A 15,379-nucleotide genomic window follows, 5' to 3' on the forward strand; every position below is an offset into this window, starting at 1 on the left:
CGGTTTTGATCGGCAATCTGCAGCAATTTTCCATGACTGGTCTTACGTGAAATATAAAATACTGTCAGACCAAAAAAGAATCTTGTGCCCAGTCTGTCATGTGCATGTGGAAGGCAGAATCTAAATAGCTACCGCATGTACAAAAAAACATAATCTTGCACACCAAGGAATTTGTTCTAGAGATCTCTCACATAAATATTGTCAGGAGTGGGATTCGAACCCACGCCTCCATCAGGAGACCAGAAACCTCTCCAGGAAGTAAGGGGCTAAGCCTTGAGTCTGGTGCCTTGCCATCCTGACCTGTCGTTTGTGCTTAGAAGGTACAAAGTCACTGTGCCTAATCTTCAGGGCTTGTTCAATGTACTTGCAGGACTTAGACCAAACACTGATGATATGTTTGGCCAAAGGGCTATGAGTACATGTAGACCTCTATCAATTGATTTTAAACACGACAGCAATTGTTTGAACCAAATTGCTTGAATTACCACCGCCAATGGCAGAGGGCACTGAAATATTTATGTCCTTAAACACATGAAGAACAAACAGTAATTCAAATCACAAACGCCCAACGTGGGGCTTGAACCCACGACCCTGAGATTAAGAGTCTCATGCTCTACCGACTGAGCTAGCCGGGCTTGCTTACAAACTTCTTCAGTGGCACGTGACAATGGAAACAAAGTTGATTTCCTTGCTTGTAATATACAACTACGACAAAACACTGCAAATGTTTATGGCCAACGGGCTATGAGTACTTGTAGACCTCTGTCAATTGAATTTCTACATAAAGTGTGAGCACTTTCTACATACGATCTATAACTTGTTCACCAAAACCGTCCTTTTGCAGTCTTTATTAAATTCAGCACCTGCAAAATAGGAAATACATCTTTGCTTTTGAATAGAAAAAAAAATCAAATTCAGAGAACCATTGATTAACAGTTTTGTTCAATAAATGTATCATGTGAAATGTTTACTGATGACGAGTTATGTTTTCTTTTTTCTCCTCCCCTCATTTTAGGAAATCACAAGAGGAGAAAAGGTTCATTCAGATTTCTAGCTGGGAACTAACAAGTTGTAAATACTCCAAGATCCCATTCTGGGAATTTTTTGACACCAACATTCTGAGAAAAGTCTTTGACCCCGATTATACTGGATGTCTAAACAAGATACGTTACTGTTTGGTTAAAGGACCTTGACCCAAGCTGAGATCACAGGATACAAGTCCTCTATGCTTGGCTTGATAGAGCTGTTGATTTTAGAACAACGGACAATGTCCTCCTTGTTTGTGAGTTTGTGGTAATAAATAAGACAATGACTTCAGGCAGCTCTACCCTGACAAACATCCTCTTTGCTTATAAACTGTTTCTAGTTCCTGGACTGGGTTGCAGAGGGATTGAATTCACTCTGCTGACTCTTTGAATTTAGGGGTACTCCAAACCTCTCCTATGAGTATTTCTGCATAGCCAAGTACTGAAACCTGTGAATGCTGTTGTGAAAAAAAAAAAAAAAGCTATTTTACCAAGCACTGTCAGGTGAAATCAGGTTTATTCATATTTTGTGCACAATACAGAGAGCTTGTAGGGCAATCAATAATGAAGCAGGTCTGGGTGAAAAGATCTGCCAGACAGAGACAACACATGAGTTTAATACCAAGGATAAAGAATTCAAAACAAGGTATGAGACAGTTTGGTTCAAGACAGAAAACAAAGTCCAACCTTGTACATGTAACCCAAATAGTTCTTTTGTTGAAAGTTCATAAGCATTTAATATAACATGATCAGCAAATGTTAACTTGTAGTAATTTTCCACCACAATGCCAAGAAGAGAACTGGCCTTGACAGCCTCCTACCTCTAGAACGGTTTTCTTGTGCCTAACAAAAACTCTGAAATGATTAAAGCTGTAGCATGAAGCTTTTACAAAAAATATGTTCTTTCAAAATTTATTAAAATGTATTACCATGACGGGACAGTGTAGTCTGAGACTGATAATCTCAGTGTGCAAAAATGCAGTGCTCCAGGTCAAAAGCAACCAATCAGAGCCAGGAGGAGGGTCTTAGCCCTGTCAATCAACCTCCTGTACACTGCTCAAGGTGCTTATGGTGAAACATTAACTAAATGTTACAGGAAGACCGTTTCTAGCATTAACTAGCATTAGCATTTGTGGCAGGCTGTACTGTAGTAGTTGAGCAAAGAGCACAGGGGGAGTGATTGATAGCGCTAAAACCCTCCTGATTGTTTTTTGACTCAGTGTTTCCCAATTCCAGTCCTCGGGCCCCCCCTGCCTGCATGTTTTAGGTGTTTCCCTTCTGCCACACACCTGGATTGAATCTTTGGGTGATTAACAGGCTCCTGCAGTACTTGGTGGCTGCAGAAGATGTCATGCAATCATTTGAATCAGCTGTTCTGGTATAGAGGCACATCTAAAACATGCAGAGCAGGGCACCCCGAGGACTGGAATTGGGAAACACTGTTCTGACTCAGTGGCATATTTCTGCAGTTACCACTGGGAGAACCGGGAGCACTTGGAGAAGGCAGATCTCTGTCTTATATCTTCACACTTGTAAAACACTGCACACTGTGATGTGGAAAATAAAATTTTATACCTTTTACGGCAAAATGAATCGTAATGTCACTTCAAAATCTCAAAGCAAAGACTTTTAAATGAATGCACTTGTGTATGACCCTTGTATATATTTGGAAAAAAACCAACATTTTCTAGAAAAAAGTAAGGAAATGTCTGTTTGAACATTTTTGTAGAAAAAGCTTGCACATTTCTACGTTTGAAGAGTCTAAAATATGATGCTTGAAACTCAGAAATTTTCAACTTCTTAAATGTTTGAACATAACCAAAAGAAGCCTCAAGCATAAGAGTGTGCAGTTGTCTCACTAAAAATTGGTGTAGTAAGTAGTAAAGTTCTTTACATTACTACAGTTACATCCTATTAGTTTATCTAGAGACATTTCTATTAGTTTATAAATTGTGAATTACAAATTCTTATTCCTTAGAGAAACTCCTTCAATTGTGAAGTTTTTTTGTTTTTCTAATTCATGTAAAGCACTTTAAATGCCGTGTTGCTGAAAATGTGCTATTTAAATAAAATGACCTTACTTTACGTTTCAGCAACAAGGCAGTTCAAAGTCCTTTACATCATACAAACATCATACAGTCACCAGTTGTGAAACAGATGATAAACATTACATTTTGTCAAATGCCATCATCACAACCATCAATGCACATCAAAAATGCTGATCAAAGTTTCACTTGTTTCTCTATAAATCAGAGGCAGCTCTAAACAGCTCGGGATTTTAGCCTCGGTTTAAAGGAAGTCTGTGTTTCAGCTGTTCTGCAGTTTTCTGAATGTTTGTTCTAGATTTGTGGTTCAGCAACATTCTCCAGAGTTATGCCGTGCAACGTCGATGTTCGTCTAAAAGCACGCCGCCTGGCTTCTGAATTCACACCTCCACAAACTGCGACATCCTGCAGGTTTTACTCCGTCGACAGTCGGCCCCCTTCAGCCGTTTATGCCGACCTCAAACCTCCTCACCCGGCGACAGGACTGCAGAGTTTTCCTCTTCCCTTTGGTTTAAAAGAGAAAAACAAGTCAAATTTTATGCTTTCTACGGAGATAAAAGAGTAAAAGAAGTTGTAAAGCTGTTGCACTTTGTACATTTTAAAACAACTTTAAAACACAGTTTTAAAGAATTTAAATGATGTTCCTGGTAATAAAAATGGAGGAGCAATTCTCAACCCGAATGAGTCAAGTCTTTGGTGAAATGACTTTTTTTTATTGCGACTGACTTGTTATCCCACTTGAATTGATGCAAAAGGAAGCCACTGCCATAAATAAGCTGTAAAAAGATCAGATAAATTAATTACTCAAAGGATTTTTGATGTTATTTCATGTTTTACAGCTACGATTGTTAACTTTTTCTGCCCCTGATTTCAAAAAGGCACCATACTTAGAAAATCAGTTTTTTCTTATTCTCAGAGACGTTTCTAATCTCATTGTCTTGGAACAACTAAGTAACTAAGCACGTTTTTTTACATAAACTGATGCAATTACGGTATTATGTCAAGATAGCAAAACATTTCCTGTTCAGAGTATAAATTTCTATGTTTGGTTTTGGATGTTAGACGTCATTACAAAACTACTTCCTGTCGTCTTCTTCTTCATGGTTTATGCCAGCAGCAACATGTTTGTTGATCATCTGACTTGTGTGATGTGAAAAAGGTATTTCCACTGCAGTTTTGCGAAAGAAAACAATTTTGATGTGGCCAAAAAGAAAAATGAAAAAGAAACACCACATTCTAGCTCCAAAACTATTCATCAAAAAATTTGTTTTGTCAAATTTGCAAATTTATTTTTAAAGTATCAAATTGGGTAATTATATAGTCAATTGAAACACAGCTACTGAGACAAAGACCAGATCTATCAGCATTCTGTGGCAGGACTTTAAATTTGATGCTCAAAGATGATTTTCACATAATTCCTCTATATTTAAGGTGGAGTACAAAGAAGAAATTCACTCTGGGTCTGTAAAACCAGTGGAGATGTCGAGCAATCAGCAGCTTGAAATGCAGCAATAGATTTATTGATTTAGGAGAGCAGATAACAAACGCACTCCTCGCTTTTCTGATTTTTCATTTGCAAGAAATCTTGACTGGTCCTTGTCTTTCCACTTTGCATTTATGTACTGACCTGTGTTTGTTCACCCTGTATGATCCAACTAAAACACTTTTTGTTGTTGTTATTGTTGGAACAAGAAAAACCATGCTGAAAAGGTCAAGAGCTATAAATATGTAGCCTTATTGGCCCACAGAAGCTTGTTTTCCAGAAATACTTTTTAAATTTATATTGATCTAAATGTTACTGGCAGCTGTTTTGAGTCAGAAAATGGCAAACTGGTTAACTTTCTAAAATAATCAATTTACTAATAACGTTGATTCCTCTATCATAACAGCAACGCTACTCCTCAAGAACCACTTTATTCTGCTCTGCAATAAAATAAAGGTTTTCTGGAAGCAATGAGTTTAATCTAGCAGTGTGAGTTTGAGACAGAATGTTCAACTTTTAGTCCGATCTGGTTTGGTTTTTCTTCTTTCCTTCAGTGTGCTTATTCACAAATGTAGATCAAATCGTTGTCCACAAACATAAATCGGTAAAACTTAAATTAGATGGCTCCTGGTTTGTTGGGAAAACTACTTTACAATTAAATGCAATGACATATTTTCTACGTAGTTTCTATAGATAAGCAAAAACCGGCCTGAAAAAAGGAAAAATGAGGCAGTGTATTAATCTTGTTGCCTTCAGGACTGTAGGGAATTTCCTTCCTGATGTTTGACTGGCTCAGTGTTTTTGTTTTCATTCAGCCACCCAGCGTTCAGCATTCGTCATGCTGCTCCAACTTCAGCACACACACACGGACCCACCTTCTGTCTGCTGGTGAAGTGAGACTCAAAGCGGCATGAGCCAGACAGGAAGCAGTACAGCTTCATTTCAAAGTTGGTCACTTTCTCTTTAAAGATTAATATCGTATCAGTTAGCATGCATGCACAAATGTTCTCCATTTGTGCATGCATGCTAATCATTTGTAATGTTTTCAAAGCTTTCTCTATGTATTGTATCTGAAGTGATAGCAGTAAGCTGACCCATCCAAAGTCAAAGTTGCTGTAGTTTAACTTTTTACAGTTCAAGATTATGTCAGGACACAGACCAGTGTTTAAAAGTAGCATTTTAATACAACCGTGAGCATTTCCAAATAAGGAAGGGACAAATTTTATAACACTGACATTGGAAAAATGTTTGGTTGTACTAGCAGTTCCCTGCTCCCTTGGCCTTTGGTCCTTCAAACATCGGGTAGCACTTCTCCTTAAATGCAGATTAGGGAGAAGAAGAGGGACTGAATTCTTCGCACACCTAAAAATCTTAAAATCCTTTCGAATGAATCCGTTAGGACTGCTGCAGTCTTAACTTTGTAGAAGTCAGCTGTAATTTGTCCCACGATCAGGAGATGCAGCACCACTTGACAACTTGTGAGTCTCATCCTTCCACATTCTTCTGTCTTTTCCCAAACAGCCATCTGAATGAAGCTAGTATCTGAATCCAGATTCTGAAGCGATGCACATTTAACCTTTGTCCATGAATTTGGACTTAATAGTTATTTGGCGGCCATGAGAACACCATGCTGCCTCGCCCCAGACGTAGCTCTCTGACATATTGGCTGTATTTGGAAGACCGACACACTCCACATGATTTTATCTTCGTCATGAACTGGGTTTGAGGAGCACATGACCACTGGAAAGAAGGACTGGATGAACAATGGATCGATGGTCATTGGTGTGTAACAGGACTGAATTAAAATATGGGGAATGACTTGGATTGAAGTGATATATTTTTTTATTCAATAACACTTTCAATTGCTCGCAACGGGTCCGATTCTCTTCTGCTTTTAAATCTGATTCGATTCTGTGGCACAGCTGCACTATAGTAGCCGCTTTTTCCACTAAGCATAAAATTCCACAACTTGAAATGACAAAAATGAAGTCGTTCAATAGTTTTAGCGCTGACATGAAGAGGTTTTTCAGGTGTGGAAATTAAAGTATTTTGCAAAACAGCAACGGAAATAGATTTTTTTCCATCAAATGTGATGAACAGCCAAGTGTTACTACTGGTGAAAACGATAAAGAAAACAACAGGAAGTGTTAGGAGGATGATGTTTTATTTTTGTTATTTTCAGACATTGTGCAGCTGGCTCCATAAGAGCCCTCACAGCATCGCACAGTTCTTAAAAAATTGTGTGTAATTATACATTTTTAATTCATAACTCTTCTGTAAAAATGCCAACTACAATTTTCCCAAAGCATGGCACATGTAGCCGCTCCCAAGTAGGCGGGGCTTGTCGTTCCAACCCATATTGAAGACGCCAACGTCTCCTCTGATTGTCTGAATTCTGAATATATCTCATGTAACTTTTTTACTGTCGCTGCTGTGATTTCTAAGGTCCTGTATCATGAACAAACTTGTTCACATGTGATTTTAATTTAATTTCTTTCTTAATGGAAACAATTACAAAATTAGCTTTTTCAACAAATATGTTGGAAACATTTCTGGCATTTGTGACAAGAATTTCCCTTTCCAGCTCATCCTTGGAGTGTTGTGCTGGACTGAGATCTGGTAACTATGGAAGGTCACTGCAGCACAGTAAACACATTGTAATATTCAGTAAACTACTTTGAAATTATTTGACCTTTGTTGCCTGGTGACTTTTCGTCCTGCTGGTTTTCAGCATGAGAAATTGTTACACTGTGGTCATAAGGGGATGGACATGGTCAGCATCAATACTCATGATGACTGCAGGACAAAGTGTTTCAATAATCAAACTGGACTCTTGATCCAAGGCAGGCATCAGCTTTTCAGTCTGTTTTTCTTTTTTGGGGGGGGATGCTGTGGGAGTTGAGGGTTCAGCATCCTGTTGGTATTCTGATACTTTGGTCCTCATGAATGCTGGCCAACTTCACTACATCTAGATACCTTTATTCATTTTGTTGATCAATTATGATTGGTGGTAAGGTATGGTGGTTTGCCTTGTGTGTAAACAAGCAAATGAGAAGGTGTTCTTGATAAAGGAACACCAACAGACATACTCACATATGTGAGTATGTACAGACATATACATTCATGTATATGTCTGTTGTTCATATACATGAACGTGTATTTATCACAAAAAATGTCCACACTTTTTTTCACAAAAGCATGCAGAGAAGTAGATTTAATTCCACAAACTGTCCTGTAGTTTCACACCACATATTAAAATGCAATAACTTCTTTGTGTGGATCTGACTTTAACAGTTTTGAATTTGATTATACCGCGATTCTAAATCCGTCCTTTTTCAAAGAGAAACATTAGAAGTGTTCATTTTGAGCTTTACACACTATTTATAAATTAACTAAGTCAGCAAGTTGTAATGATTTAAAATGTATAATTAATCTATTTGTGTGACACACACAGCCAATCATATTGATCATTCTTATTAAATAAATAAATAAATAAATAAATAAATAAATAAATAAATAAATAAATAAATAAATAAATAAATAAATAAATAAATAAATAAATGGCTTTTATTTTGAAAGGCGGAACCGGAAGCCAGCGCGGCTCTGACACTTAAAAGCACAGAATGAGGTCTCGCGCCAGTCTCTGACTGATGCGCCGCCGTTGCTGCACAGCAGTTAACGGGTCAGAGTCAGAGCGTGTCCGCGGCACAGAGGAGACCTTGGCGCGTCATCCACGCAGTTTCCAACTCAGTTGAGCAGGGAAGACAGGCAGCTCACGGGTGGACACTAAACTTAAAGTGGGATGACATCTGAGCGATGAACACAGGGTGAGTTATAAAGTCATTCTCTTCCGGACAACACTGTACTTTCCACTAATTATTCCATCTTTTGTTGTAAACAAGAAGAAGATTGAAGTGTGTTTGTCTAGCTTAGTAATGCGCTATTGTAAAGCAATGACTATGAAGGATTTTCCTTTTGAAATTCAGTCAGAAAGGATGAAAAAGATTTATTTTCTTTATTTTAAAACCATAATACTTTTTTGATGACGAAAAAGTTTGGAGTCTGCAGGTATATATATATATATATATATATATATATATATATATATATATATATATATATATATATATATATATATATATATATATATATATATTAAAGATGAGCTATAAAAGCTCTGTTTTGATTTAAACCCAGACCTTGTGGGAACTTGAACTGTGTTAAAGTAGAAAAGATTCATACATAATCAGCCACATCGTAACAGGTGTCATCTTTGAGATTCACTGCCTGATATGTCATGTTGACTTAAGGTCTCTGTGTTTACATCGTGTTCTAAATTATTGTGCAAAGGATATTTTCTCAGATTTTCTGAAATGGTCAATGCAAATGATGGTCAGTATAATTTTCTAGTCATAAACTATTACAGTATAAATCAAATTTTACTGAACAAAGCGCCTCATGAGAACAGCATTTTTTTTTTCAAAAATAAAAAAGTCAAAATGTTCCAAATGATTATGCACAGCAGATTTTCTAAACATTTTATGGATTATAAAGAATTGCAAATGGTCATTCTTTGAATGTGCAGCATTAAGTGTTCACATGTACTAAAATCAAAAGCTGTTTCAATCAAAAACATCTTAACAGACGAGTTCCATGTTAACATAGAACCTTCTTTGATATCACAGCTCAATTCTTGATCCACTGAACTTGTGAGTTTGTGGAAAGTTTCTGCTTGAATTTCTCTGCAGGATGTCAGAATATCTTCCCAGAGCTGCTATTTTGATATGAACTGCATTCCACCCTCGGATCTTCTGCTTGAGGAAACGCCAAAGGTCCTCAATAGGGTTGAGGTCAGAGGTCAGAGGAGGATGGTGACCACACCATGAGTTTCTCATTTTTCATGCCCATAGCAGCCAATGACACAGTGGTATCATTCCTTGCAGCATAAAGATGATTTTGCTACTGAAGGTTCATCTCTTCTTTTTGAACCATGAAAGAAAGTGATCAGTCAGAAAGTCCATAAACTTTCCTGAGGTCATTTTCACACCTTCTTGGGCTCTGAAGGGGTCGACCAATGATTCTCTTCATATGATTTCAGCCCAAAGCATGACTCCACCACCTCCTTGCTGATGTCACAGCCTGCTTAATAATGTGGAACATCCTTCTTAAGTAGATTTCCTTTAATTGAGCTCACCAGACAAACTAATCAACCAGCTCTCTGAAATAAGTTATAGTCATTCAAAGAGCCCTGACACCCAATACCATCTGTAAATTTAATAACACAACAAAAAATGTAATCTTTATGACACTTAAATCCAATTTGCATAATAATTTGGAACACTGTGTATTTACTTCCTGCTATGCTCTGCAGCTGACCATAATGGCAACAAAAATATAAAATATTGTATGAGTATGTTTACTAAAATTCCAACACAATTTGGCTTCAAAGTCCAGAAATCTTTCGTCAAAATCTGATTCTATGGGAAAAGTGGAATTTTGCGGCGAATAACAAGAGAATAAAGTAACTATGTGTTATGCACTGCCGGTCAGCTGACTGAAATACGGTTTCTACGCGTTTCTGTTGCTTCCAGGAGGAAAGATTTAGTTGTTCAGGATGAAACAACCACATGAACTCGTTTCAGATTGTTTTAAAAATTCCCCTTAAACTTCAAGCTTTAATTCTGACAGATCCGTATTCCACACATGCAAATGATCAAATTCAAAGAGTGTCTAATGGTAATCGTTATCCCCAATTATGCCTATTTTGGCTAATTTGGATACTAAATGCTTATTTGTATGTTGTTGTGCTATAGACATGTTACTGATCTCTACTTAGTTTTTTATTGAGTCACGGTACCCAATTGTAGGGTCTGCAGTTAGTGGATCAAAAATGAATTGCGTTTTAATTAAAAACCATACATAGACAAAAATTTTTTTTAATTAAAAATCTCCCATATATTGAGAAAATAAAAATGTACAATTCGAAAAATCCTTTTTACTGCTAAATTACTGAACAGTCACATGAGGTAAAAAAAAAATATTTGTTGCTTTTTATCTCCAAGTTAATAAATTATATTTTTCATAAAAAAAAAACAACCTTTTTTTGCTGGTAATCATTAAATGAATATGAGTCCAACATTCTTTTACAGTCATCCAGTTTTCAAGTGTTTCAGAAAACCTTGATCATTTGTGAAGCTTATTTAGAAATGTGGACTGAAGATGACGTCTGCGCTGCTGCAAAACGTTTAGCAGTGAGATGCTGCTTTAGGTTTCAGTAGCTTCACTGACAGGCTAACTCCTTTTAGCGCAACAACAGTCTCTTGCAGCGTCCCGTCAAATTGGTTTTCCGAAGCAAAGCAACGTGCTAAGAGAAACGGCTTCGTTTTGTTTGTGGATACAGGTTGCAGTTTACGGTTTCTTTAAATTCACCAATTAGTGCACACAGAAGAAACATTTCAGACCAACAAATTAGTGCAAAAATAACTGGATAAGAGAAGGAATAACAGCAACCAAAAATAAAATAAACAAACAAGCACAAAAAAGAAGGTCTAAATTAAGATGGATACAATCAGAACAAAGACATGATGTGATCAAAAACAATGAAATTGTTTAACATATATATTTTGTTTTCTTTAATCTTGTTAGTTATTTTTGATTTGCATTATTATTTTCATAGTCTCTAATGTTCCTTGATTAATCAAACATATTTGATTAGATTTGGAAAAGAGCGACAGAGAAAGAGAATGAATACACAGACAAGTAAATAAATAAAAGTATACCAGAACATGGAATAAGTAACACATTTATGGACGTACCAAAAAAAGCGATTTATTTCACAAAAAAAAGAATTTTTTTTTTATTGTAACACATTAAAATCTATGTAATTAATTAAACTATAGCCAAGAGCGTGAAGTGAAAGGTTAAGCTGTAACGCTAAAACAAGCTACAAGTGGCATGTCTGTGGAGGCTAGCAGGGCAGATTTATTGTTTGATTTATTAATAAATCAAACAATGTCAGTTTATTTTAGGAGCAGTAAGTTTTAATAGGTGAAAATCTGTGCTGAGGGTCAACTTGGACATGTTGTACTTGTCGTGCGCCACAACCCCACAAAGACTGTTACGTTACTGTTAGAAACGTGGAAGAGACGACATCTGGTCCCCGCAGAGCAGAAAATGCATTACTCTCCCCGTAAATGGAACCTCTCTTAGAGCAGAGACTCCTTTCAACGAGCGACTTTTGGAAGAGCAGAGTCTGCTGCCTAAACCTTTCACATGAGGTCCATAAGACGAAATAACCCTTTAGAAAAGACCTTTAGATTGCAGTGATCACGTTGAAGCATTCAACGACACAGAAGCGTTGGGTGGCAGACGGCTGTGGGGACAGGAAGGTGTGAGATTCTTCCAGTGTGATTTAAAGCAGCAGATTCTCAAGGTATTAACACACATATTTCAAGTCCAGGTCCTTCATCCAGAGGTCTGCTGATAGCGGTGAACCTTCCAAGATGAAGTGATCCAACCTGTCAGAGCTCTGAGTTTGATTAGTCTGGTCTTAGATGGATAAGAGAACGGCTTTCTCTTATCTGAATTCTTCTGCTGGAATCTAAAGTAATAAAGCTTTCAAAGATACTGGAAGCAAAGGATTTGAAAACTCTTTCTGATTTTATACCTTAAATATTCTAACTGATCACCAAACAATGCGTGTGATTGGATTACAGAGCCAATATTTTGTTCGTCAGATAAACACAACCGTGTTTGTCCTTTTTTTTTTTTTTTAAAAAACCCGACTGCCTGGCCAAAATAATCATCAACTGGTATTAGGTAAGCAGACAGGCATGGAAACTGATTTCATAAGATTCAGCTGTCAGCAATGTGTTTAGCCCAATGCATACAGAGGCAGTGAGCCGCCTTTGAAATCCTTCTTAAATCATCGTCACTTAGGAATGCAGAATTGCAGAATTACCTCATATAAGGGGAACAATGAAATGATTAATTGAATAAATTAAAAAATATGCCTGAGACCTCATGGATTATTTTGAGATGTGCTTAGAGCTCGGATTAGTTGGCATTTCGAAATGAATCTTCCTGCTTTGGGACTATAGAGATCCGGTACCGAAATGAGATCTGAGGTTTAGCGCTGATCAGGTACAGAAGAACAGTGCTGCCATTTGTTTTTGTTCTAAAACACAGACATAAATGTACTGAATCTGATAACTCTGCACCAGCACAGCTCACTTAAATACACCAACAGATTCACCAGTTTGGTCAAACAAGTAAAAACTACTTTCATTTGTTCAGTCAGTGCAAGAGGGAGAATAACAGCCAATGGGAAAATCAATAATAAAGAAACAAAAACAACAGGTTGACTATCTTCGGTCAAACATGTAAAAAGCATGTAGAAATCTTCTTTCAAATGGTTCAGAAAGTGCTATTAGGAACTCTAAATATAATGTAAAATAATAATAATAATACGTGACGTCACTCAGAGCGCAAAGCGTAGAAATAGACTTAATAGACCTGCCCGTCTGGACGGCTCTGTGTGTGGGGTAAGGAAAGCAAAGACTAGTTTTTCTTTTTCTGAGGCGGTTTGTAGTGCAGTGAGAAAGATACACAGAAGTCCACAAGCCACAAAGGTTTCCCTCCTGGGTCCATGCCTGCTGTGTGAACCAGACACGGGTCTGACCCAATCCTGTCTCTTCCCCACTGAGAACCATTTCCTGTGTGTAACAGAGGCGTTTGAAAGACTAAGACCTTGTTACAGTTTGCATTGAAAGACCTGCGGAGAGGCTGAACACGTGAGCGGATGTTCATGTGTAAATTCCATAGGGGCTCTTTTGCAGAAACACAGTGTTGTCCTGTTGTGTGAAGTAAGAGCTGAATATAAACAGCATGTGATGTGACGTATTTGTTTGTGTAGAAGACAGTAATTGTCAGTTGCTAAAACAATATAACACATAAATAACTTGCCGTAAAGTCGGCACAATCCCGGAGTGTTTGGGTCTTTGGTTTTCTTCAGTGTTTGTTGCCATATTTTGTTCAGTCTTGTGTTGTTATTGTTCAAAAGCTCTCCCCGTTTTCTTTTCGTATGTTTTAGTCGTGATACAGGTACTCCGTTTAATTCGTTGTGGTCTTAAAAAGTCGTAAACTTGAGTTGGTGAAACCTGCAGAAAACCTGGATGAATAACTTGGCAGTTTATGAGCTCAAAAACATTTTAATAACAATTCGATTAATTATTAGAGGAAAGAGAAGACTGTTCACTAGACGCTCAACAAGTAATCTTATATATACAAACTGAGTCTTATGTTAAGCTTTGCAGTACTTCTGTTCATTTAAGCCATCAAATATTGTCCTTGCTTCGAATGTAAATACTTCATTTTATAAATTAAACAAGCCATAAATTTATGAATATAGTGGATTTATTAGAGGGGTTAGTATTGGTATATAGGAGTCCTACTTTGGAAAACATAAAAATGTCCCCCAAAAATACTTTAGCCTTGACTGAAAATTTATTAAGGCTGTTAGATAATGCAAAAAAAATAGAGATAGATAGACGATAAAATCCAGCCAATAAAAATGATTTACTAGATAAATCAGACTGGTTATCTCGGCTCCCTGACTTGTGTAAAGACTCCCAGCTGCTGCGTTCTCACTCTCCTCTCCTCTACCATCACACCAGCAAAGAGTGAATCCAGAATCACCACCTTGTATTTTCATTCCATCACCTCTGTCTCGAGTGATATGGTTTTAAATATTCCTTTCTTTTTGTTACCGGTAACTGGGGTTGTTTCTTATAGATGTTTGATCGGCGTCTTCTGCCGCATTTCTGCACCAAGCTGTTCGGCAACCCCTCTAGTCCAGTTGATTCCCTTGTTGAAAGCTCACAATGTGTGGCCAGGCATTAACTCATACTGACACAGACTAATTGATTCCACTGAGGGAAGGCTCTCTGTGTCCACAACTGTTGTCAACTTGGCCTGGGTTTAAAATGAATATCTCCTCTGTTGCATGACCTTTAAAACTTAAGAGGCAATAATTAGGAAGGCAGAGATTAGTTATTAAAGGTTGGCCGTTGTTGACGATCGTGCAGGTCATTACTCCTGGGACTAATAATGTTTTTGTTTTTTTTTTAATCAGTGGCGCAATTGCAAAAGCGGTGGATGTTTTTACGTTGCAAATGTGACTGCCAAATCCAGATAATTTGGAAAGTTAATTGTGTAAACAAAGACGTGTATTTGGCTGCACAAACAAACAGCTAGAAAAGGTGGCGTTAGAAATAAGTAGTCATAAAAACACAGGGTGCCTGGGCATGCTAAAGTCTTAAAATTAAATTACATAAAATGTCATGGTAAAATTCTAAGTTCTTATACGTGGATCTCTTGATTACCAGCCGATACCAGCCTGTTCACACTTATTGTGATTCAGGAGTGTAAATATATTGAACCTATTTAACACTGCGATGACCTTTTAGCCTTTTCTCTCTGGCAAAAAGCCTTAAAATACACCTCACCCATTTCAAAGGTGTCTGTGTTTTAGTTTTTAATCACCCTGAACTTTACGTGCCCTTTCCAGAAGTTGCATAAGAGTTATACGTATGATTAAAAAAAAAAAAAGCTGTTGTCCCGGTGTAAACGCTTCTTCTGTCATTTTAAAAAGTGAGAATTTGTACGCTGTGTTCTCCTGGTGTCACTTTGACACTTCAGACTAAACTGTGTGAGTCATTCACCCTCAGGGTTTGGGTTTTAATCGTCATGATGGAATTGACAAGATGGCATAAAGTTTTCTGACACATGGAGAATGTTTCTCTACATCTGTCAGTGCCTGTCTACGG

General features: G+C 37.4%; 1 protein-coding gene and 1 non-coding gene across 3 annotated transcripts in view; one reads left to right on the top strand and one right to left on the bottom strand.

Annotated features, from left to right (window-relative positions):
- Positions 1-562: 562 nt before the first annotated feature.
- trnak-cuu lies at positions 563-635 on the bottom strand. Its single transcript has one exon. It is a non-coding gene; the product is annotated as a tRNA-Lys (tRNA).
- A 7,556-nt stretch (positions 636-8,191) lies between these two features.
- Positions 8,192-15,379, top strand: part of opn5 (opsin 5) — a 41,315-nt gene continuing 34,127 nt past the window's right edge. Inside the window, exon 1 of one of the 2 annotated variants that reach the window (XM_044106954.1) lies at positions 8,192-8,380. The gene's annotated coding sequence lies outside the window, so the exon portion shown is untranslated. The remainder of the gene's footprint in view (positions 8,381-15,379) is intronic. The other variant, XM_044106953.1, reaches the window with a different exon arrangement.

Source organism: Gambusia affinis, linkage group LG22, assembly GCF_019740435.1.
Source record: "Gambusia affinis linkage group LG22, SWU_Gaff_1.0, whole genome shotgun sequence".
In the NCBI taxonomy this organism is placed as follows: Eukaryota; Metazoa; Chordata; class Actinopteri; order Cyprinodontiformes; family Poeciliidae; genus Gambusia; species Gambusia affinis.